This window comes from Mustelus asterias, chromosome 11 (assembly GCF_964213995.1).
Source record: "Mustelus asterias chromosome 11, sMusAst1.hap1.1, whole genome shotgun sequence".
In the NCBI taxonomy this organism is placed as follows: domain Eukaryota; kingdom Metazoa; phylum Chordata; class Chondrichthyes; order Carcharhiniformes; family Triakidae; genus Mustelus; species Mustelus asterias.
In genome coordinates, this window is record NC_135811.1 from 14,875,384 (window position 1) to 14,900,347 (window position 24,964).

General features: G+C 47.3%; 1 protein-coding gene across 1 annotated transcript in view; it reads left to right on the plus strand.

The window, feature by feature from the left end:
• The window catches only part of LOC144500847 (VPS10 domain-containing receptor SorCS1-like), an 868,860-nt gene that overhangs the window by 493,741 nt on the left and 350,155 nt on the right, over positions 1–24,964 (plus strand). The gene's annotated exons all lie outside the window — the stretch shown is intronic.

Sequence of the window (24,964 nt, forward strand, 5' to 3'; positions counted from 1 at the left end):
GAGAAAACTGGAGCACCCGGAGGAAAGCCACGCAGACCCGGGGAGAACGTGCAAACTCCATACCCAAGGTCCGAATCGAACCCCGGTTCGTGGAGCTGTGAGGCAGCAGTGCTAACCACTGTGCCACACTGCCACCCGTTCAGTCTGCCTCCATTTAGGGCGGCATGGTGACGCAGTGGTTAGCACTGTTCCCTCACAGCCCCAGGGACCCGTGTTCAGTTCTGGCCTCGCGTCAGTGTCTGTGTGGAGTTTGTACATTCTCCCCGTGTCTGCGTGGGTTTCCTCCGGGTGCTCCGGTTTCTTCCCACACTCCAAAGATATGCGGGTTAGGTTGATTGGCCATGCTAAATTGCCCCGAGTGTCAGCAGATTAGCAGGGTAAATATGTGGGGTAACGGGAATAGGGCCTGGGTGGGATTGTAGTTTGTGCAAACTGAATGGGCCAAATGGCCTCCTTCTGCACTGCAGAGATTCTATGATCTACTCTGGGACAAAGGGTCAAATCGTCAAATCCCCAAGCAGCCTTCCGGGGTCCTACAGCATAGAATCTTGAATTGGAAATTTCTCAGATTCTGCGTTTGTTTTTCCTTTGAGATTTGGTTCCCAATTTCACCAGCCCCAGATGTTGGGCGCCAGATTATCATCCTGTCTATCACATCTGGTGGCATAATTATATTTCTTCCATAAACCTGAAGTAAAATTAAAACAATTCTGCAAGGATCAATTTTCTCATAGCTTTATAATTAACTTGCCATAGTATTTGCCAGGACATAGATGTGAAGATCCATTTGGTTACTCAATGCATGTAAGCTGCCGTTTTGTTATCCAAATAGGTAACAATGAACAGGTAGGATTGAAGAGGGCAGAATATTTAATGAAAACCTTTGAGAAATGGTGGAACAGTTTCAGCTGCAGAAACCTTGCTAATTTCTATTTACTCAGTCTGGGGATGTGTGCGCCAAGCGCAAGATCAACATTTATTCCCCACCCTGAGGTACCCTTGTGAAGGTGGTGGTTCATCTGCTATGTACCATTGTGATGACCCTCTCGTGCTATTGGGTAGGGAGTTCAAAGATTTTGGGCGCAATCTTACCGGCTGTTCACGTCCCACTGCCGATGCAGCGAGGCCGGAGAATTTGGCACCCAGACAGATCTCCGTTTACCGCAGCTGGCTGGGAAATCCCCGCCGGCGTGAATGGCCGTAGGATTCCGGCATTTGAGTCAGTGACTATGAAGAGATGGCAACACATGTTCAAGTTTGGGATGGTATCAGGCTTGGAAGGGAACTTTTAAGGCGGGGATTTTCCCGTGTACCTGTCCTTTGAGGTGGTGGAGATTGTGGATGTACTGTCGAAGGCAGCCTCTTAATCACTTTTTGGTGGTAAAATGGCCCCCCCATTGGTCCACCATTCGCCTGTGTAAGCTTGGCACCCGTATTCAGTCCAAACGGCATCACCCCTGGCGTGCTGGTAAAATTCAGGCCAGTAAAGTAAGATATTTCTTCCAAATCAGCTGACAGTAAGCTAGTTCAAATTGTACTTCAACTCCTGAGTAATTTTCTCGTAGAATTATATATTGATCTTACATGACCGCTTCTATTGAACATGCTTTTATAATGTGTGTGTTTCTCTCTCGCCCTGTATTTTGTCAGTAATGAAGAAGTTCCTCCATGTATGGGTTTATCTATACTTTAAGATCATGGAATTCATAGAATCTCCACACTGCAGAAGGAGGCCATTCAGCCCATTGAGTCTGCACTGACCACAATCCCACCCAGGCCCTATCCCCATAACCCCATGCATTTACCCTAGCTAGTCTCCCTGACACTAAGGGACAATTTAGCATGGCCAATCAATCTAACCCATACATCTTTGGACTTTGGAAGGAAATCGGAGCACCCGGAGGAAACCCACACAGACACTGGGAGAACGTGCAGACTCCACACAGACAGTGACCCAAGCCGGGAATCAAACCCAGGTACCTGGTGCTGTGAGGCAGCAGTGCTAACCACTGTGCCACCATGCCGCCCTAACCACTAGTTATTTATTTTTTTAATAACAATGTTTTTAGACGATGGATAGAATTTTCCTGTCCCTCCTGCCACGGGAATTGTAGCGGGTAGGACACAGACCATGCAGGGGCCCATTGACCTCGGGCAGGTTTTTCCAGCATTGAGACGAGTGCGGCTGGAAAATTCCACCCCATGTCTTCCACAACATTTGGATCTCCTCAAGTATTTCACAGTCAAAGTGCTTTCAAAAATGCAAATACAAAAGTGCAATTACTGCTGTTGTGGGAAATTTACCACCGGAGTCAGACTTGGAGATTCAATAATACAGTTTTATTTCGGGTACAAAGCTTCGGGAGAAAGCGCTGGTACTCTGCAGTACTTAGAACATAGAACATAGAACATTACAGCGCAGTACAGGCCCTTCGGCCCTCGATGTTGCGCCGACCAGTGAAACCAATCTAAAGCCCACCTAACCTACACTATTCCAATATCATACATATGTTTATCCAATAACCATTTGAATGCTCTTAATGTTGACGAGTCCACTACTGCTGCAGGCAGGGCATTCCACACCCTTACTATTCTCTGAGTAAAGAACCTACCTCTAACATCTGTCCTATATCTATCACCCCTCAATTTAAAGCTATGTCCCCTCGTGTTAGCCGAGGAAAAAGGCTCTCACTATCCACCCTATCTAATCCTCTGATCATCTTGTATGCCTCTATTAAGTCACCTCTTAACCTTCTTCTCTCTAACGAAAACAACCTCAAATCCCTCAGCCTTTCCTCATATTATCTTCCCACCATACCAGGCAACATCCTGGTAAATCTCCTCTGCACCCTTTCCAATGCTTCCACATCCTTCCTATAATGCGGCGACCAGAACTGTACACAATACTCCAAATGCGGCCGCACCAGAGTTTTGTACAATATACTAGTTATCATGGCCTCTCTATCCGCATGTGAGAGTCCATGGTGTAGTTCCAATAGGGTGTTTTGTATGCACTCTGGTGCTTTTACCTTATCTTCTCGTCTCCAAATGTTATCAGTCCCTCTGATCGCTGCCTGTGCTTCTCACTTCTCCTTTTCCTCTTTCGAGGTTTCCTCATGTAAGTCCCGAATATCTATTTAGTCTCCTGTCTGTTCTGTTGCTGCTATTGGCAGCTCGCCAACTGTCTCCTGTCCTAAGGCTAACTGTGCTGCTCTATCTGCGGCTTGGTTCCCTTTGAAATTTAACCAGTCCGGGCTATCTCTTCCTGGTTCTTTCTGGTGCGCTTTAATTTTGATTACTGCGGCTTCTCGAGGTTTCTCGCCAGCTTTCAACAATGCCTCAATTCTTTGTTGGTCTTTAATAGGAGTTCCTCCCGTGGTTATGAACCCTCTTCTACCCCATGCTGTCATATAGTCATGTATGACTCTGAATGCGTATCGTATATAAGTTTACCGTTTGCCTGTGTGAGTGCCACTAGTTCTGCCACTTGCGCGGATAGACCTCCGTCAATCCTTCCTGACCTTACTGTCTCTAATTTGTCATTTACTACAGCCCACCCTGTCCGGGGTGATCCTTCCACATATTTCCGTGACCCATCTACAAAAAGGGTCTCCTCTACATCCATATCTATGTCCCCACAATTGTGTGGCTCTCCTGTGTCTAGAATCCCTTCTGCTGGGTTATTTCCTGTGTCCCTTATTATTATTACGGATTTGCTTGGAGGTAGGAGGACAGCTTCCCATTTAGTCCTTCTCATGTTTGAGACTGACCTTAGTTTTCCCGTGTTCAACATTTCCACCAAGGTGTGTTTGGTGTGAAGGATTATATTCCCTGTCATGATTACTGGCTCGCTAACCTTTACCGCCCAGGTGGCGCAATCCAAGGCGGCTATGCATCTTGGCAGCCCGGTGACTACCGGCCCTTCTGCGGTTGAATAATACCCTATGGGTCTTCTTTTATCGCCATGGTCCTGTGTTACCACTGCGGAATAGAACCCTCTCTCAGTACTACAATGGATATGGAAGTCCTTATTAGAATCTGGTCATCCTTGTCCAGGGGCTGATATCAGTTCTGTTTTTAGTTTGTTGTAAGCCTCTTCCTGCTCGGGTCCCCATTCTATGGGATCTGAAGCTGGTTTTCCCCCTTTGACTAGTCTTTGTATAGGTTCTGCCAATTTTGCGAATCCCGGGATAAAACTTAGGCTCCAGTTAAATACTCCTAGCACCTTTCTGACCCCTTTTACGGTGACGGGTCGCGGCATTTGTTGTACCGCCTTCTTTCGGTCCATTGGCATTTCTTTAAGCCCTTGGGATATAAGGTGTCCTAGGTACAGGACCTGTGTTTTCCTGATTTGTGCCTTTTTGGGGTTCATCTTTAACCCTGCGGTTTTTAGTTTGTTTAATACTAGATATAGTGCTTCTTGATGTCCTGACTTGGACTCCGAAGCTATTAAGATATCATCTACATATTGTAGGATCATGCTACCCTCTGGCAGTTCTACCCTGTTCAGGATGTCACTCATTACTCGATGGAAGATAGCGGGGCTGTTGTGGAATCCCTGTGGTAGGCGGGTCCAAGTGTACTGTTTGTCTCCCACTGTAAAGGCAAATTTGTCTTGGGATTCGGGATCCAAGGGTAGGGACCAGAATCCATTGGCTATATCCAATACTGTGAATAATTTGTGCTCCTGTGACAGTCCATTCAGGATTGTCGAGAGGCTTGATACAATGGGGTGCAACTTGGACGTGACTTTATTGAGTCCGGTGTAATCTATCGTGAGCCTGTAACTTCCGTCAGGTTTGTTCACCGGCCATGTTGGGGAGTTAGTGGTGCTTGTGGTTTCTCTCAGAATCCCCCTCTCCACTAACCCTTTAACTATCTCCACTACAGCTTTCTCTGCCTCTGGCTTTATTGGGTATTGTCGGTGGGGCTTATGCTCCGGTCCAGGTACCTTTATTGGGTCCGTTTTAGTTAAGCCAGTATCTAACTTTGTTTTGGCCCATACTCCGGGGACGGAAGCACAGATGGCTCCGAACCCTCCTGTCTCCAATTCCCAATTTCTGGCGGTGACTGTGGTCACCTTAATAGTTTCGAGGTGACTTGTGAGTTTCCCTATTCTAGTTTTCCGACCGTCCTGTCTTGGCCAGATTAATTCTCCCTTTCCACAGTCTATCCAAATCTCATATTCTTTCATTAAATCATTTCCCATTATTGTACCCTCGTTATTTTTACACACATAAAACCTCATTGGTATATACAAATTATTTATTTCCACTAACGTGGTCTTGCTCAGGTAGGCGGGTGTTTTGTTCCCTCCTATCCCGGTTAGGTAAATCATTTTACTTGTAGTGGGTAAGGGTAGGTCGGTGACAGATATGGATGCTCCTGTGTCCACCAGCATCTCACATTACCTGCCCCCTACTAGTGCAGACACATAAATCCTTCCCTCCTTCTTACCCTTATGAATGGGGGTTGCAGACCGTCAATCTTGCTGACCTCGGAGGTTCCGTGGTTCCTCCGGTTCTGCTGTGGTCATGGATCGGGTCGGGGGTCTCCCATGTTTATCCAAACACACTGCTTCTGTGTGTCCATGTTTATTACAGTGGCTGCAATGTTTCCCACTGCTCCCAAATCTGTTTCCTTTCCTTGGGGGCCCCCGCAATCCCTCGCAAAGTGCCCTTGTCGGCCACAATTGTGGCAAGTCAGTTTGGACTTAGTTCCGTTCCCGTTACTGTAAGCAGTTCCCATTAGTACTGCTGCCTCACAGCACCAGGGACCTGGGTTCAGTTCCAGCCTTGGATGACAGTGTGGAGTTTGCATGTTCGCCCCGTCTGGGTGTTCCAGTTTCTTGCCACAGACCACAGATTAGGTGGATTGGTCATGCTAAATTGCCCCTTTGTATCCAAAGATGTGTAGGTTAGGGGGATTAGCGGGGTAAATACGTAGGGTAACAGAGATAGGACCTGGGTAAGGTGCTCTGTCCGAGAGTCGGTGCAGACTCAATGGGCCGAATGGCCTCCTTCTGCACTGTAGGGATTCTATGATTCTTTTCTATAACTGTTGCCTAGATTTACAAGTGACTATATCCCCACTAAGCAGCCAAGGACTGATCCACATATAGTTATCTCACTCATCCATTAGTCACCACAGATCACACACAGCTCAGCAGCGCAGCAGGGAATGTATTCAAATTCCTTCTCCACAGTCTGACTAGACATTAGACACAAACCGTGAAATAGTCATCTCTTTATACAACGAAACGGATTTGTCTTTGTTACACTTCTACTCATTATAGCTCGCACGATGAAAGGGAAGTTTCTGTCTGTGAGCATGAAAAGGGCAACACACATTCGCAGGATGAATACTTCATGTCGCCCGATCCTAAAAGTATCATTTAAAAATAGCAGCGACAAATGAGAAAAGGGTTTGAATAAATACATAGCCAAAACCACGGCAGCTCAATTTTCCATTGCAGATCTGCTCCTCGGCAGCCTGACTGGGGAAAGAGTATCACCGGGCTTCTGAGTTGAGAGGGTCTTTGTTAGTTTAAGGAAATGAGAGAGGGAGGGGGGTTAGATTTTCACCCCTGCTATGGGGGTGGTTGGGGGGGTGGAGGTGGGCAGGCGAGTAGTTTAGTTCTATTGGACAGTGCGCCGGTTTGCCAGCACCATCTCAGCCGTGAGCCAAAGGGCAGGTGGACAATTGAGCCGAGTTATAGAGAGTCAAAGGTTATTTATTTACTGGTCACAAGTAAGGACTACATTAACGCTGCAATGAAGTTACTGTGAAATTCCCCTCGTCGCCACACTCCGGCACCTGTTCAGGTCAATGCACCCTAACCAGCACGTCTTTCAGAATGTGGGAGGAAACCGGAGCACTCGGAGAAAACCCACGCAGACACGGGGAGAACGTGCAGACTCCACACAGACAGTGACCCAAGCGTGGAATCGAACCCGGGTCCCTGGAGCTGTGAAACAACAGTGGTAACCACTGTGCCACCATGCCACCCTGTTAAAGGTGGAGATGTAGGTCAACTCAACTGGACAGCTGAATGGGAACCCCAGCATGTCGTACTTACACTGTCAGCGTCTTGGGACAGGAGTGTGGGAAGGGTAAATGCACAATGTCTGTGGGAGACTTCATATACATGGCTCACAAGAACCTTGGCAATGCCCTCTACCTCCCTACACATGCTGATTCCATGGGACATGTGGTACCCCTTGGAAAATGGGGAGTATTTTTTGATTTGATTTGATTTATTATTGTCTTATGTATTGGGATACAGTGAAAAGTATTGTTTCTTGCCCGCTATTACAGACAAAGCATACTCTACATAGAGAAGGAAAGGAGAGAGTACAGAATGTAGTGTTACAGTCATAGCTAGGATGTAAAGAAAGATCAACTTAATATGAGGAGGTCCATTCAAAAGTCTGATGGCAGCAGGGAAGAAGCTGTTCTTGAGTCGGTTGGTATGTATCCTCAGACTTTTGTATCTTTTTCCCGACGGAAGAAGGTGGAAGAGAGAATGTCCGGGGTGCATGGGGTCCTTGATTTGATTTGATTTATTACTGTCACATGTATTAGTATACAGTGAGAAGTATTGTTTCTTGCGCGCTATACAGACAAAGCATACCGTTCATAGAGAAGGAAAGGAGAGAGTGCAGAATGTAGTGTTACAGTCAAAGCTCGGGTGTAGAGAAAGATCAACTTAGTGCTGGTGATTATGTTGGCTGCTTTTCCAAGGCAGCAGGAAGTATAGACAGAGTCAATGGATGGGAAACTGGTTTGCGTGATGGATTAGGCTTCGTTCACGACCCTTTGTAGTTTCTTGTGGTTTTGGCCCCTCTGTGGAGGGCCATGCACAGGCTGAAGGGCTTTCAAAAATAAGCTACACCAGGCAGGATGAAAGGTGTGATATGTCTAACAATGATCGTGTACCTGTGCAACCACTTGTGAATTCAGAACTTCTGATTTTTTTCTTTCCCGAAGAGCTGCCCTGACATCTGCAGCAGCGGCGGAGGCAGCCTGCTGACCACTTTACCCTGTTGCCATGGGTAACCTTGGCTGTCCTCTGGAGAGCTGAGGTCTGGAGGGCTCGGATTACTTTGGCCGTCTTGCTGTGGGGCAGCTGCTCCCTCTGTGGTCACAGAGGACGATGCTGAAGGGGGTCACAGGCAAGAGGGGTTCCAAAGAACTGAACCCGCTCAGAAGGTCCTGAGTGGAGGTCCCAGGGGCGTCCAACTGCCACTCCTCCTCCCTTTCTGGGCCCGAAGACCCCTGCCTGATTCCCTGAGGGCAAGAGGCACCTGGAGGGTGGTTGAGCTGGTCTATTACCCGCTCGCGTAACCAATGCAGAAGCTCACTCATTGCTATGGCAACGGAGTGCAGGTCTGCACGCAAAGCTGGGTTCTCCATGGAGTTTGCCCTTTTGAGACCTCGGTGCGCGTGTACAGGTTGGCACCACTTCATCAGCCAGCAGCTGGACAGATCCCTCCCCCTCGTGTGCCACCCTGTTGAGGGTCTCTGACATCTCTGAGTGACTTTCCCCCCATCTCATGGGAGGCTGATTCCAGAGGCCTATCATTGGGCATGACCCTCACAGCCGCCTCTTCCCCAGCACTCCTCCAAGTGCCTGTGAGCCTGGCTGACCCTGCCTCCTTCCGCTGCGGACATGTGACCACCAGAGTCTGAGACCCTTCCTAACCTGGGCTGGTGGTGCGTGCAGGTGTCAGCTGTGATGTTTGTTAAGATGCATTTTCTTCATCAGCGATGTTGCTGCTCCTCTCCAGGCCGTGTGCGTTCTAGTCGGGGCTCCCTCACTTTCCCCTCTTCCCAGTGCCATCTGTAAGTAAGGGCAATAAATGCTGGCCAGCCAGCGACACCCATATCCCACGAATAAATAATTTTTTAAAAGTGAGAGAGGAGAGAGGGAGTGACATGAACTGCACCCAACATGGCCCTTGGCCCTGAGATTCCTATGACATGCGTGAATCACTATTGGATGGAGCTTGCAATCCATACTCTCCATCTCTGATGGATCTGTCCCACTTCACCCCTGCCAGCTGGGCTGCCCAGTCCTCAATCGCCATCAGGGCCTTTAAACTGTCACTGGCCCAGTCCTGTCTTCTCCCCCTCTCTCCGATTATGGCTTAACTTCTCTTGAGCAAGGAGAAATGATGAAGTTGAGAGAAGTTGGGTTTGAGGTGTCTTTCTCATGTTTCCAGTCACACAAATAACCTAATAGATTGCTTGTCAAGTGATTGGTGCACTGCAGGTTGTTCAGTAGGGCTCTGGCCAGCGCTCTCCAGAGGAATCAGCCCATGCAGGTCTAAGGACAAGGCTCAGGGAGACTGTTCATTAGCGGTGCTTGTTGGTGCCCTCAATGCCTGAGACCTTCCATTCCATCCCCCACCTCCAGGATCACATGTGAGGTCCCTGTATGCAAAGCTGAGGGAGCCACGTTGGCCACACTGCAGAGTAGATGAACTGTAGTAAGGATATGAGGTATCACCTTACCACATTGCCAATGGGGCCCATGCTCACTGTACCATCCATTGAGGTGAGTGTGAACAGTTGAGGGTTCACTAACCGTGGCAGTGCAAATGAGGTATTGCAGTTGGCCCTCTGCTGCAGGCCCCGGGCACTGACTGCTCCCAGAGTTCATATCATATCCCTGCTCAGCCTTCTCCTCCCATCCTGCGGAAAGAGGATGTCCCTCCTGGCCTCCACTTGGCCAAACAGGTCACCCAAGGAAGCATTGCTGGTGCCAGAGCTCTCTGTCCTCTCCTGGCCATTTCCTAAATCAGCGTGGTGGGCAAGTTGCTGTCTGGGCACCTTTTAAATATGGTGCCCAGAGATGATGATGGGGCATGTGCCATCCATCCCGCTCACCCCAAAAACTGTTGGGGGAACCCCCAGCTGCTTAATTAATGATGGTGAGGTTGTGCGTTACTGCACAAATTCCCAATGGTTTCCAGGGCAGAAACACCCCCGATCCCCATCCCCCACCATGGGATTTAGTCCCAGAAGGGAAAATTCTGGCCCAGGTAAGGTCTTGATTGGGACAGGTTGGAGAAGAGTCCACAGGAATAGGGTCATGGTGAGAGATTGGTGGGCAACAAAATCTGTAAAGTTGGAGATAAGGGTGTGGGATTTGTTCAGCTGGAATTCTCCAATGTTGTCCACCCTGCCACGGCTGCCAGCGAGAATGGAAAACTCGACACTCAGCCAAAACCCCATTCACTCAGCTGGACCGAAGAAAGCCAGCCACGATCTTGACTGAAGAGAAAGAGGAAACTGGGATTGGTGCTTGAAGGGAGGGAAGTGAAGAGTGATTCGGAGAGAAAGGAAGGGCACCGGATAAGATGGGGATGCACTGAGTTGAGGCTTCGAGGAAAATACATCGATCTATTTACTTAACTCTACACGCTGGGTTCAATCTGGATCCTGGCTTGCAATACAAGTACTCCAATTATCAGGACACTAATAAGGAGTCAGAGGCAAAGTCCAGTAAAGCAAGAGGTAATTGTTAAATGGCATTTATCATTTATGATGTGGAAAGAGAGAAGACGGAGAGTGATGAGGGGTTTGAGATTTAACAAAAGACTGAATTGGAGTAAGAGACCGAGTGATGAATCTTAATTACAACTCATTGAGGATTCGGGGAGATGGAGAATGAAACCCTCTGAATTCTCTTGTAAATCGACTGAGACTGTATCTGATTTCACTTCTGTGCCTCAGTTAAGTTGTGCCAATTGTGAGTGGTGGGCAGATTAAAGGAATTTGAAATAATGAAATGCACAGTTCTGGTGAGGGATGTGGGGGAGAGGGTTTACTCCTAATATATTCATTTGTGGGATATGGGGGTTACTTGGAAAGGTGAGCATTTGGTACCCTTGAGAATGTGGCGCTGATCCCCTCTCTCGGATTGCTGCAGTTTGTGTGGTGTTGATATGCCCATAGTGCTGCTAGTCGGGAGGGAGTTTTCAGGATTTTTACCCAGCATCATTGAAGGGAACAAAAACAGAAAAATGCTGCAAAATCTCAGCAGGTCTGACAGCATCTGTGGTGAGAGGAATAGACCCAACGTTTCGAGTCTGGATGACCCTTCGTCAGAACTGAGGGTTGGTGCAATAGTCCCAAGTCAGGATGGTGTGAGTTGGAGGGGAGTTTATGGTTGGTGATGTTTCCATGCACCCTGTCCTGTTCTACTAGCTGGTAGAAGTTGTAAGTTTGGAAGGCGCTGTTGAAGGAGCCGTGGCGAGTTGCTGCCATACACCTTATAGATGGTGCACCCTGCTGCCACTGTGCATCAGCAGAGGAAGTGAATGTTTGAGATGACTGATTAAGTGGGTTCCTTTCTCTCAGATGGAGTTGAAATCATAGAAATCATAGAAATCCCACAGTGCAGAAGGAGGCCATTCGGCCCATCGAGTCTGCACCGACCACAATCCCACCCAGGCCCTACCCCCACATATTTACCCGCTAATCCCTCTAACCTATGCATCTCAGGACACTAAGGGGCAATTTTTAACCTGGCCAATCAACCTAACCCGCACATCTTTGGACTGTGGGAGGAAACCGGAGCACCCGGAGGAAACCCACGCAGACACAAGGAGAATGTGCTTTGAAATTGAGCTTTGAGTGTTGCTGGAGCTATACACACCGAGGCAAATATAGAATATTCCATCATACACCTGATTTGGATTGGAAATTCTGGCTGGTGAGGGATTAGCTCATGGAGTAAGAGAAATGGGGTGTGAGGAGGCCCGAGCGGAACATGAACATAGGCACAGGCCAGTTGGGCTGAATGGTTGCTTTTTGTGCTATAATTTCCAGTAAAAGTGGGAAGGAATTGACAATCCATTATTCACATTAACATCCATGCACTGTGGGCAGCACAGTGGCACAGTGGTTAGCACTGCTGCCTCACTGAGCCAGGGACCCGGGTTCAATTCTGGTCTCGGGTGACTGTCTGTGTGGAGTTTGCACATTTCCCCCCGTGTCTGCGTGGGTTTCCTTCAGGTGCTCCGGTTTCCTCCCACAGCCCAAAGCTGTGCAGGTTAGGTAGATTGGCCATGCTAAATTGGCCCTTAGTGTTCCAAGGTGTGTTGGTTATTGGGGTAAATATGTGGGGTTACATGGATAGGGCCAGGATAAGATACTCTTATCGGAGAGTCGGTCCAGGCACGATGGGCCGAATTGCCTCCTTCTGCACTGTAGGGATTCTATGGTTCTTCGACAGCATTAACACCAACACTAAATCAAACATAAACTATCACAATTTTACTGTCAAATTCTAATTCAAATGTATATCCATTCCACCCCAGGAAAGAGAAAATTCATGATAATCTCTTCAATAGTCTGCAATTCTGATCTGAAATAAGCGTCCAAGGATTGGAAAACGTGGATCAAGCTTGTCTACGATTTCTAACCAAAGCCCATTTGCACAGTTTGTGAGGATTTCTTCCTCCGCTCAGTTAACATCTTGGGACCACTTCAGCTTATTAACAACAGCACATAATCCCAGTGGAACTTGAAGTAATCCTTTAATCCCCATCAATTCATTTTAAGAGCCTTCCAGTTATATTGTAGCATTTTGTTTACTGCCAGTCCCACAACAAGGAACTCATCCATTTTAAATATTCCAATTTGACTTGGACGTGACAAATTGCTGTGGGAGCAGGGAAAAATGAAACATTACTTCATAGAATCCCTACAGTGCAGGGAAGGAGGCCATTCAGCCCATTGAGTCTGCATCGACCATAATCCCATCCAGGCCCGATCCCCACAACCCCACATATTTACCCTGCTAATCCCCCTGACACTAGGGTTAATTTAGCATGGCCAATCAACCAAATCCTCACATCTTTGGACTGTGGGAGGGAACCAGAGCACCCGGAGGAAACCCACGCAGATAAGGGGAGAATGTGCAAACACCACACAGACAGTGACCCAGGCCTGGAATCGAACCTGGGTCCCTGGCGCTGTGAGGCAGCAGTGCTAACCACTGTGCCACCATGTCGCCCAAGATTCATTGTAAATGTGACCTAAAAACAATGCAAACAAACATGGGATATTTTAATTCACAAACTCACATAATTAGTTTTTCTTTCTTTCATATTTTTAATTTCTCCCATTGTATCACTTTGTTCCTTTGTTGTTCTACTCTTTTTCTTTCCCTCCCTGTTTCCCTGATTCCCTCACCATTTCTCACCGTCTTTAGCCCTTTCTTTTGCATTGCTTCCATCACTCCCCTTGCTTTTCCTTTGTTTTTCCTCAGGTTCTCTTTGTTTTTTTCATATTCCTCCAACTTTATTTTTTCTGTCTTCCCATTCATCTTTTGTTTTCATCTCATGGTGGGAGGCAGTGGCAGAGTGGTATCGGACACTGGACTAGTAATCCAGAGACCCAGGGCAAGATCTAGGGGCCAGGCTTCGAATCCCACCACAGTAGAAGGTGAAACTTGAATTCAATAAAATCTGGAATTAAAAGTCTACTGATGACCAAGAAACTATTGTCGATTGTCTGAAAAACCCATCTGGTTCACTAAGGTTTCAAGTTTATTCATTAGTGTCACAGGTAGGCTTACATTCACACTGCGATGAAGTTACTGTGAAGATCGCCTAATCGCCACACTCCGACGCCTGTTCGGGTACACTGAGGGAGAATTTAGCACGGCCAATGCACCTAACTAGCACGTCTTTCAGACTGTGGGAGGAAACTGGAGCAGCCGGAGGAAACCCACGTAGACATGGGAAGAAATTGCAAACTCCACAGAAAAAGTGACACAAGCTGGGAATTGAACCCGAGTCCTTGACGCTGTGAGGCTGCAGTGCTAACCATTGTGCCACCTAATGTCCTTTAGGGAAGGAAATCTGCCATCCTTACCTGGTCTACTTGTGACTCCAGATCCACAGCAATGTGGTTGACTCTCAAAATGCCCTCTGAAAATGGATGGCAGTTAGAGATGGGCAATAAATGCTGGCCCAGCCAGCGATGCCCACAACCCGTAAAACAAACAAAGAAAAAAAGTGTACTTCACTTCTCTGCTTTCTCTTATTGACATTGCACAGTACAACAATCACCACTGCTCTCAAAATGGGTGGAGAGTGTTGGTGCTAACGCACTTTGCTCCACGTGAGCAGTCTAAGTAAAAGCGAAATAAGCGTGCAAAATAAAGACACTGAGATAAATCTTGCTGGGTCCTTTTGTGCCATGTTTCATTCATTAACCTTTCTCCTCCACCCACCAGTTTGAATACCTTTGGCAGGATTTTCCGGCTGCGTTCACCCTGAAACCGGAAAATGCCACCCAAGGTCAACGGGACTTTATTCTCTGGAGCATAGAAGGCTGAGGGGTGATCTTATAGAGGTCGATAAAATAATGAGGGCACAGATCAGTTAGATAGTCAATATAGATAGTCCCAAAAGTAGGGGAGTCTAAAACTAGAGGGCATAGGTTTAAGGTCAGAGGGAGAGATACAAAAGGGTCCAGAGGGGCAATTTTTTCACACAGAGGGTGGTAAGTGTCTGGAACGAGCTGCCAGACGTAGTAGTAGAGGCGGGTACAATTTTGTCTTTTAAGAAGCGTTTGAACAGTTACATGGGTAAGATGGGTATAGAGGGATATGGACCAAATGCGGGCAATTGGGACTAGCTTAAGGGTTTAAAAAAAAGGGCGGCATGGACAAGTTGGGCCGAAGGGCCAGTTTCCATGCTGTAAACCTCCATGACTCTATAATGGATCTGTCCATGGTCCGCCCCTCGCCCGCTATGGTTCCCGTGACGGGCGGAATGGGCACATTCACCCCGTTGTGAACTGTAACTCACTGAAATTACAATGGGCGTTTGGTGAACTCAGCGGCCAACAATCTATCTTCTTAACCAATGAAACGTAAGGGTAGAGAAAGGAATATTGGACGGAAATAACAGAAAAGGAAATAGGGTGAATTGGAGTCAAACTGGATTCAACAAGTGAGGGAAAATAGATTAGATTAAGAGAAAAGGAAAGAAGAAACAGTTGAGGCAGAAAGGAATATGAGGAAAAAAATCATTGGGCCGGATTTTATGGCCTCACTTGAATGAGACTGGAAATTCTCGCCCGAGGTCAACCGACATTTCCGTTGTTCGCCCCTTGCCCGTTCTGATTCCATGGCGGATGGGGTGGTGGAATTCCAACGATTATATTAAATTTTATAAACCTTTAGGAACAATTTACTGTCTGCAGCATTAAGGAAAGAAATTAATTTTTAAAACCTCTCTGGGCAATTTGCTGCCTGCAAGAATGAGCTACCTCAGTTTCAGTTGTTCCCATCCTGGGCTGCAGAGGTTGAGTGAGATGACAGGAACATAAATAAAAGGCTCCTTATGCTGCGTGGTACGAGCCATAACTTTCTGTGATGAGTATGGTTCAGACTAACAGCACAAATTCAGCATTCTCGTGACACTCATGGGGAGACTGTGAGATCCAGTTACCGTGAGGTTAATTCTGGAATGGCACAGCACAAATTGTCCAACAACTTGTGGCGAGTCACGTTGCATGGCTTGTCTGTTTGTAGCTACAATTCGCTGCTTTTTTTCCCCCCACACTAACACCACCAAGCACAAATTCACAGTTATTTTCATTGTAAACTCTGGGCGTCTAAAGCTCCTTGTGGAAATCCAGTCTCCCCATCACTATTTCACCTAAGCCAATAGATATTTTTAAAAATTCATTGGAAGTGGGTATCATTATTGCCCATCCCTAATTGGCTTACTAGACCATTTCAGAGTCAACCATATTGCTCTGATCTGGAGTGGCTCAGCCAGGTAAGTACGGCAGATTTCCTTAACGAATCAGATGGGTTTTTACAATAATCGACAATGGTCATCGCTAGACTTTTAGTTCCATATTATTTTTAAAATTGAATTCAAATTTCACACTTTACCATGGTGGGATTTGAACCTGGATCCCAAGAGCATTATCAGTCCCATGACAACACCAACACCTCCACCATGACAATCAGTTACAGCGTCTGACTACACTACAGTACTGAGACACTCGCCTCCTACACACGAGATGAAGAGTTAGCAGTCTCAAGATGAAAGATGTTGAGTAAACACTTCAACTGACATGATATCAACTGACTTTTTAAAACTGAAAATTGAGAAGATTAAATACTTAAGATAAACGCACATATAGTTGCAAGAAACGTAGAGTCTGTTCTGCTCCTTAGTGTTGGGGGATTCACAAGGTAAATACATGGGGCTACGGGGATAGGGCCTGGGTGGGATTGCTGTCGGTGCAGGCTCGATGGGCCTCCTTCTGCACTGTAGGCATTCTATGGTTCTATAATTCTAAGGACATTCGGCCCATCAAGTCAATTCCATTCCTCTGTTCTATGCCCATGACCCTGTAAGTTTGTTTTCCCTCACCTGCCCATCCAATTTCCTTTTGAAATCTGTCATCTTCTCTGCATCCACCATCCTCACGAGCAGTGAATTCCAGGTCATCCCTGCTCACTGCATGAAAAGATTCTTCCTCAAATTCCCCCCACCTTCACTTCCCAAATCTTTGTGTCCTCTAGTTCTTGTTCTGTCAGCAAATGGGAACAGATTTGTCTATCTCATCTAAAACTGTCCTAATCTTGTACATTTCCATCAAATCTCCCCTCAACTTCATTTGCTCCAAGGTGAATAACCCCGGCTTCTCCAACCTAACTGTAATGACTTTAATGAGGCCATTGAGGTTGGCCTCTTGGAATATGAGCTCGCTGATTGAGCTCATTATTGCCTGCCCAATCAGGGAGCCTTTTCTGTATATGTAACTGGGAGTGGATATAGTAAGAAGGTTCACAACATTAGGTTAAAGTCCAACGGGTTTATTTGGAATCAGGAGCTTTCGGAGCGCTGCTCCTTCATCAGGTGAGTGGAGAGGTGGGTTCACAAACACGGCGTATATCGACAAAGACACAATTGCAAGATAATGCTAGTCTTTTCAGGTAATCAATTCCTTACAGGTACAGACAATGCGAGTGGAGAGCTTATCCCTGTGATTATCCCTCTCTCCACTCGCATTGTCTGTACCTGCAAGGAATTGATTACCTGAAAAGACTCGCATTCCAACCATTATCTTACAATTGTGTCGAGATACGCCGTGATTGCGAATCCAACTCTCCACTCACCTGAGGAAGGAGCAGTGCTCCGACAGCTCGTGATTCCAAATAAACCTTTTGGACTTTAACCTGGTGTTGTGAGACTTCCTATTGTGCGTACCCCAGTCCAACGCCGGCATCTCATACTGGGGGGGGGTCAGGTCTCCTGGCCCTCCGGATGCTGACGCTGAACCTGCAGCACTCTATGAATTATAATAGAGCTTGTAAATGAAAGGAAATCTGGTGAAGGGACAGGAGCCTCTGCTGACTTATTTTACTAACCCTCTCAATAATGGGTGGGATTCTCTGACCGTTCATGCCAATGGGATTTTCTGGTCCTGCAGCAGTGAATGGAGATTCGGTTAAGCACCACTTTCTCCATCCTTGCTTGCACCACCAGTGGGGTGTGAACGGCTGGAGAATTCCTGCCATTGTCTTTGTAATTCTCTGCAATGGTGATCGAAAATGGTTATGCAAAATCGTGCGGTATAATTAGCTGTCTACCATAAACACAAAAGAAATGCTGGGGATTGTTCTTGTTTCCTGCAGTCGTTACTCAATGTCTCCTTTTCCTCTATCCTACGTTCTGCCTTAGTCTTCTCGCTTTTTCTTTCTCTCTATGTGTTTCTCCACCTCATTGCGCACTTTCTCTTTCCTTTTCTTTGGTTTGTTATCTTTGCAGTTTTTTCTCCTTTTACTCTCACTGCTTTCCTCTCATAGAAACATAGAAAAACTACAGCACAAACAGGCCCTTCGGCCCACAAGTTGTGCCGAATATATCCCTACCTTCTCGACCTACCTATAACCCTCCATCCTATTAAGCTCCATGTACTCACCCAGGAGTCTCTTAAAAGACACTATTGAGTTCGCCTCCACCACCACTGACGGCAGCCGATTCCACTCGCCCACCACCCTCTGTGTGAAAAACTTACCCCTAACATCTCCCCTGTACCTACCCCCCAGCACCTTAAACCTGTGTCCTCTCGTAGCAGACATTTCCACCCTGGGAAAAAGCCTCTGAGAGTCCACCCGATGTATGCCTCTCAACATCTTATATACCTCTATTAGGCCTCCTCTCATCCTTCGTCTCTCCAAGGAGAAAAGACCGAGCTCACTCAGCCTATCCTCATAAGGCATGCCACTCAATCCAGGCAACATCCTTGTAAATCTCCTCTGCACCCTTTCAATCTTTTCCACATCCTTCCTATAGTGAGGCGACCAGAACTGAGCACAGTACTCCAAGTGGGATCTGACGAGGGTCTTATATAGCTGCATCATTATCCCCGGACTCCTAAACTCAATCCCTCGATTGATAAAGGCCAGCACACCATACGCCTTCTTAACCACCTCCTCCACCTGCGGGGCCGATTTCAGAGTCCTATGGACCCGGACCCCAAGATCCTTCTGATCCTCACAGTACTAAGAGTCTTTCCCTTTATATTGTACTCCTTCATCCCATTTGACCAGCCAAAATGGACCACGACGCATTTATCTGGGTTGAAGTCCATCTGCCACTTGTCCACCCAGTCTTGCATCCTATCTATGTCCCTCTGTAACTTCTGACATCCCTCCATCCCTCATGGTCTGGTCTTCTTTCTCTTCACTCGACCGGACCACCAAGCCATGACCTTGAACATCTGAAGATGGCTGGTTAGATCTGCAGAGTCCCTCTGGGGCAACTCACAGCCTTTGCCGCAGGTTTAAACTTCTCTGTAACATTTCCAAACTAAGACCAATGTGGCAGGTGGCGAGATAGGTGGATGGGGAATCAGGAAGTAGCAGGAAATGCCATTTGCTTTGGCCTGTTGTGAATTCTGCCACCCCAGAGGGCATTGAGGAGGAACTTCTTCACACAAAGAGTTGTGAATCTGTGGAATTCCCTGTCCAGTGAAGCAGTTGAGGCGACCTCATTGAATGTTTTTAAGGCAAGGATAGATATATTTTTGAACAGTAAAGGAATTAAGGATTATGGTGAGCAGCCGGGTAAGTGGAGCTGAGTCCACGAAAAGATCAGCCATGATCTTATTTAATGGCGGAGCAGGCTCGAGGGGCCAGATAGCCTACTCCTGCTCCTAGTTCTTATGTTCTTCTTCAAGACAGAGAATGAATCATTGAATCATAGAATCCCTACAGTGCAGGAGGCCATTTGGCCCATCGAGTCTGCACCTACCACAATCCCACCCCAGACCCCACCCCTTAACCCCATGCGTTTACTCTACTAGTCAACCTGCTGCTATGGGGCAATTTAGCATGGCCAATCACCCTAACCCGCACATCTTTAGAGTGTGGGAGGAAACCGGAGCACCCGGAGGAAACCCACGCAGACACGGGGAGAACGTGCAAACTGCACACAGACAGTGACCCAAGCCAGGAATCGAACCTGGGTCCCTGGTGCTGTGAGGCAGCAGTGCTAACCACTGTGCCATCGTGCCGCCCTCCACTGTGCCACAATGCTGCCCTGATAGGTTTTGGGACATTGAGCTAATCAATGGATATGGGTATCAGGCAGGAAAGTCGAGTTGAGGGTAGATGATTAACCATAATTGAATAGAATGATGGAGCAGACTTGAGGGACTGAAGAAACCCTTGAAGGACTCTTTCTTCTCTATTCTGCCTCTTGGAGGCCAGCTTTATAACATTCCCCTGTACATATGCAATGTTGAATATTCAAGGCGTACCATCTGGAACCTTGGATCATAGAATCCCTACAGTGCAGAAGACGACCAGTCGGACCATCGAGTCTGCACTGACCACAATCCCACCCAGGCCCTATTCCCATAACCTCACGTATTTACCCTGCTAATCCCCTGGCACTAAGGGGCAATTTAGCATGGCCAATCAACCTAACCTGCACATCTTCGGACTGTGGGAAGAAACCGGAGCACTCGGAGGGAAACAATGCAGAATGTGCGGACTCTGCACAGACAGTGACTCAAGCCGGGAATTGAACCCGGGTCCCTGGCGCTATGAGGCAGCGGTGCTGACTAGTGTGCCACCGGATGATGTTCATGGTCTCCTTCCAGTCAAATACTTGGGTACATTCCAAGATGATCCAGAACTCTGTAGGGGAATATTCAAATCTATCAGCTAGGTTTTGCAGTGCGAGATTATGATCATAGCAGTTACATAGGGACGTTTATTTTAATGTAATAAACTGTCTTTCTGCAGCAAAACTGTTAGAAAAATAATCCCATCTTCTCTTGAAGCCCATCTTCTCAGCCTCATTGCTAGGAAATTCACATTTTTAAAATCGCCTTTAAGTCAGCTATTAATCTTTGCACTGAGCTCATACTTAGTGAGATTCTATTCTCATTGAATGGTTATTTTTTTTCCACATTATCTCTGAGGATCAATCCAAAATTGTCAAAGCAATCTTTCACAAATTGTGTCCATTTTGTGACTGGGTTGTCTTGATGCTCTTGGTGTGGTATAACGATAGAAGGAGCAATGTGAAAAGGGGGAATGAGAAAAGGTCACGGCCGCCATTTTACTGGTTCAGCTCACCCATCAATAGGCGGAGCGAGTCGGTAAAATCGCACGAGAGCCGAGAACTCAGGTTCGCGCCCAATTTCCTGGTCCTCGCGATCTTACCAGAACCAGAGTTCCGGCACGGTCAGCCTCTCGCCCATTTCCGGCGAGAGGCTAAATAACTTATTCAAATTTATTTCAGTGGGGTTTTCCATGTGATTAGCGAGTGCGGTGCTCAATCTTCCCGGCTCACTTGTTTTTATGGCCTCGATGGGAGAGGTTCTCTCCAGCGAGGAAAACACCTGCTCCCCATGAATGGGGAACAGCCGTGGAACTGAACAGAGGCCATTGAGGCTACCAGGAGGCCGAGGGCAAGGGGGGTGCCCTTTGGCAATGCCAGTCTGGCATTTACCCTGCTAATCCCCTGGCACTAAGGGGCAATTTAGCATGGCCAATCAACCTAACCTGCACATCTTTGGACTGTGGGAAGAAACCGGAGCACTTGGAGGGAACCAATGCAGAATGTGCAGACTCTGCACAGACAGTGACTCAAGCCGGGAATTGAACCCGGAGGAAACCCACGCAGACATGGGGAGAATGTGCAAACTCCACACAGACAGTGACCCAAGGCTGGAATTGATCGGACGGCACGGTGGCACAGTGGTTGGCACTGCTGCCTCACAGCGCCAGGGACCTGGGCTCGATTCCTGGCTTGGGCCACCGTCTGTGCCGAATCTGCACATTCTCCCCATGTCTGCGTGGGTTTCCTCCGGGTGCTCCGGTTTCCTCCCACACTCCGAAAGACGTGTTGGTTAGGTGGATTGGCCATGCTAAATTCTCCCTCGGCGTACCCGAACAGGTGCTGGAGGGTGGCGACTAGGGGATTTTCACAGTAACTTCATTGCAGTGTTAATGTAAGCCTACTTGCGGTACCAATACTTAAACTTAAAACTATGCCACCATTTAGAAATATTTGGGAGGGGGGAAAATGCTAACCCTCAACCCACCTTCACTGATGACCCTAACAGCCAGCACACAGAAGAGAATTTCACCCTTCTGGATTTCAATCCAGAACCCACCAGCGAGAGGATCGTGGACAGTTGGAAAGATATGGTAGAAACATAGAAAACTACAGCACAAAACAGGCCCTTCGGCCCCACAAGTTGTGTAGAGTGCCACTGTCCACAGCACTCTGTGTTCCAAGCTGGAAAAACACAGGAATCCAGTGGCATTGGAGGGCATAAGAACTCCACTCAAAAGGCGGGCTGGATGGAGACTCAGGTGAAGCATAAACACGACCATGAATCAATTGGCTCAGTTGGCCTTCGTCTGTGCTGCTCACTCCATGTAATTCTCTGTCATAAACCGGAGCAGGTTTGAGGCAGCTTGCTTTCCTTGTACCGATTAATTGTGTTTCTTTTTCCACGCTCCAAAGACCCCCAACTTTGAAAGGAGCAGGAGACAGAGATGAACAGATTGAAGCGAGGCTGTGATATTCCTTTCCCCGAGACGCTGGCTTGAAATGTAAAAACACCTTGAAGCACTCAAAATACACCCACACTTTGGAAAAAAATAAATATTAAGTACACGTGTGGCTAGTGGAGTCTGAGAAGAGAGCTGGAAGTAACGCCAATGTTAATGAGGTAGTGGAGAATTATCTTATTCAGAAACTCTTCAATTAAATAGTTCGTACTTGTTTTTCTTTGCCTTAAACGAACTGGCGAATTAATTTATTTTAAACGGCATCCAAAAGCACATTTTACAGCGGTCATGAAAGAATATGACATGGCGGCTGTTTCCAATTTGTCATATTAACCTGTTCATTTCACAGAGAGGGGAATGAGAGCAGCCACCCTAATAACAAAAAGAAATCCTGGAGTGAAAACACCATTGAGCTGCAAGCACATTAATGTGTTACTAACACCCAAACGCGGCATCGCTAAAACACAAGCACAGTTGTTTGGGTTTTTAGATGGAACCCCCGCGTTACTGGATTTGTCAGAACGTGGAACAGAGCAGGTTCTGTTGACAGTTGGGGCTAAATTAGTGATAGACAAATCTAAATTAACAGCGCGTGAATCGGGATTAACGTTGCGTGAATCAGCTTGAAATGCATCAGCCTGGGAAACACCACAAAGCAGCGTCAGCTGCAGACAGAGCTATCAGGGACTTGTAAAAATTAGCATTTTAATTTCGCACACCATTTTAATGAGCTCTCCTGAATGAATGGTTCTGATGAATTTGGGGGCGGGCGGTTATTAGGTGCCTCGACATTCAGCTGGTATCGCCACTCTTGCCAGAAATTGATGCCGGCATGAGCTAAGATCCCAGACAACCTGTTGTAGGGTGGGCGGCAGGGTGGCGCAGTGGTTAGCACTGCTGCCTCACAGCGCCAAGGACCCGGGTTCGATTCCCGGCTTGGGTCACTGTCCAAACGGAGGCTGCACATTATCTGTGTGTATTTCCTTTGGGTGCTCCGGTTTCCTCCCACAGTCCGAAAGACCAGTTGGTTAGGTGCATTGGCCATGCTAAATTCTCGCCTCCCAAGCAGGTGCTGGAGTGTGGTGACTCGAGGATTTTCACGGTAACTTCATTGCAGTGTTAACGTAGCCTACTTGTGACACTAATAAATAAGCTTTAAAGTTCCACAGGGAAAGAAATAATCAGAATAAATAGATAGCAGAGGGTGTTAATCAGCTGCAGAGAATCATAGAATCCTATAGTGCAGAAGGAGGCCATCGAGTCTGCACCGACCACAATCCCACCCAGGCCCTATCCCTGTAACCCGACATATTTACCCTAGCTAATTCCCCTGACACTAAGGGGCAATTTAGCATGGCCAATCCACCTCACCCACACATTTTTGGACTGTGGGAGGAAACTGGAGCACCCGGAGGAAGCCCACACAGACGCGGGGAGAACGCGCAAACTCCGCACAGACAGTGGCCCAAGCCGGGAATCGAACCCGGGTCGCTGGCGCTGTGAGGCAGCAATGCTAACCACTGTGCCACCGTGCGGCCAAACAGACGCGGCCAAACAGAATCCGCTCATGGATCCCTGATTGTGGCTGATCTTCACTTGTTGACCTGCATTTTAAAAAGGATACAAGCCACTCTGATGTCTGTGGGGGGGATGTCCACATTTCCAGCCAGCGCTTATTAGTGGAAGTGGAATTTGTCTAACGTAACATGACAAGTAACTGGAGATCCCCCACACTCTATTATCCATGGTTGTCAACATCCGTTAGCCTCACTGCAGAGATCATTATCAAATGATTAAAACATAAAGTAAATATTCCAACTGTGGTGGTGCCACAGTAATCACTGGCTAAAAGCTGGCAGCTGCCTGACTTCTCTGAAATAGCCTGTGTCTGTTAGAAGAGTAATTCCTGTGCTTGCATGGTAAGTATGCAGGTTCCGCCTTCACCATCCATGGGACTGTCAGCTTTTCGCTGACAGGTGAAGTTATCTCTGTAAATTCTTCACCCTTTTAAAAAATATTCTAATCATTTTGCGGGATACCGAAATTGAGACAATTGGCCGGAATTCTCCAGCCGTCCAGGCCCCGCTGTCAGCGAGAATGGAAAATTTGATGCTCAGCCAGACCTCTGTACGCTGCAACAGGATCGGAGAATCCCATTTGCGGGCGAGGTGGGAGAATCCGGCCCAATGTCCGACTGTAACTCATTCCTCGCTGGGCGGGCGTCTCTGCTGTGTGCAGCTCTCTCCTTCCCCCAGTCCTCAAATGATCTACAGATTTGCCATCATCTTATGCTTTCTTCAGATTTGTGATCTGCACCTTGTTTCCATGGCCTTGACCCCACTTCTTCACGGGAAAAAAAGCAACTGGACGGATTGGCCAACTTCTGCAGTAATACAGAGTGGGGAATGTTGGTGATGGCGTCAGGTGATACTCGCTTGGGTCTTTACATCAGTTATATCTTGCTAGTTTGAACAATAGGGACCCTTTTCATACTTCATACCCTCGGTAAGGTGCATTGCCACCTGAATACGTCGAGTGGAATATTGACCAATGGCTACATTCGACATTTTGATCATTTAAATCAAAAACAAGAAATTTATCAGCAGTGTAGACCTCAGATTCTGATGTGGACACCAGAAATGGTGAGGGGGGGAGGGGGGGGGGGGGGGGGGGTGGCGGTTGGGGGTGTTGAAGTAGAAATTTTCCTGCTTCTTGGCTGTGATAGAAAGACTCAGCAAAATTCGTTCCGACTAAATAACTTAGTCTTTATTTACGAAAGACTGCATGCAGTATTGGCTGAAACTTGAGTTCAGAGAGCAGTTGGTACAACTTGCTAATTCCTCCTCAAGTCTGCGCTTACATAAATAATCAGTTCAGTAT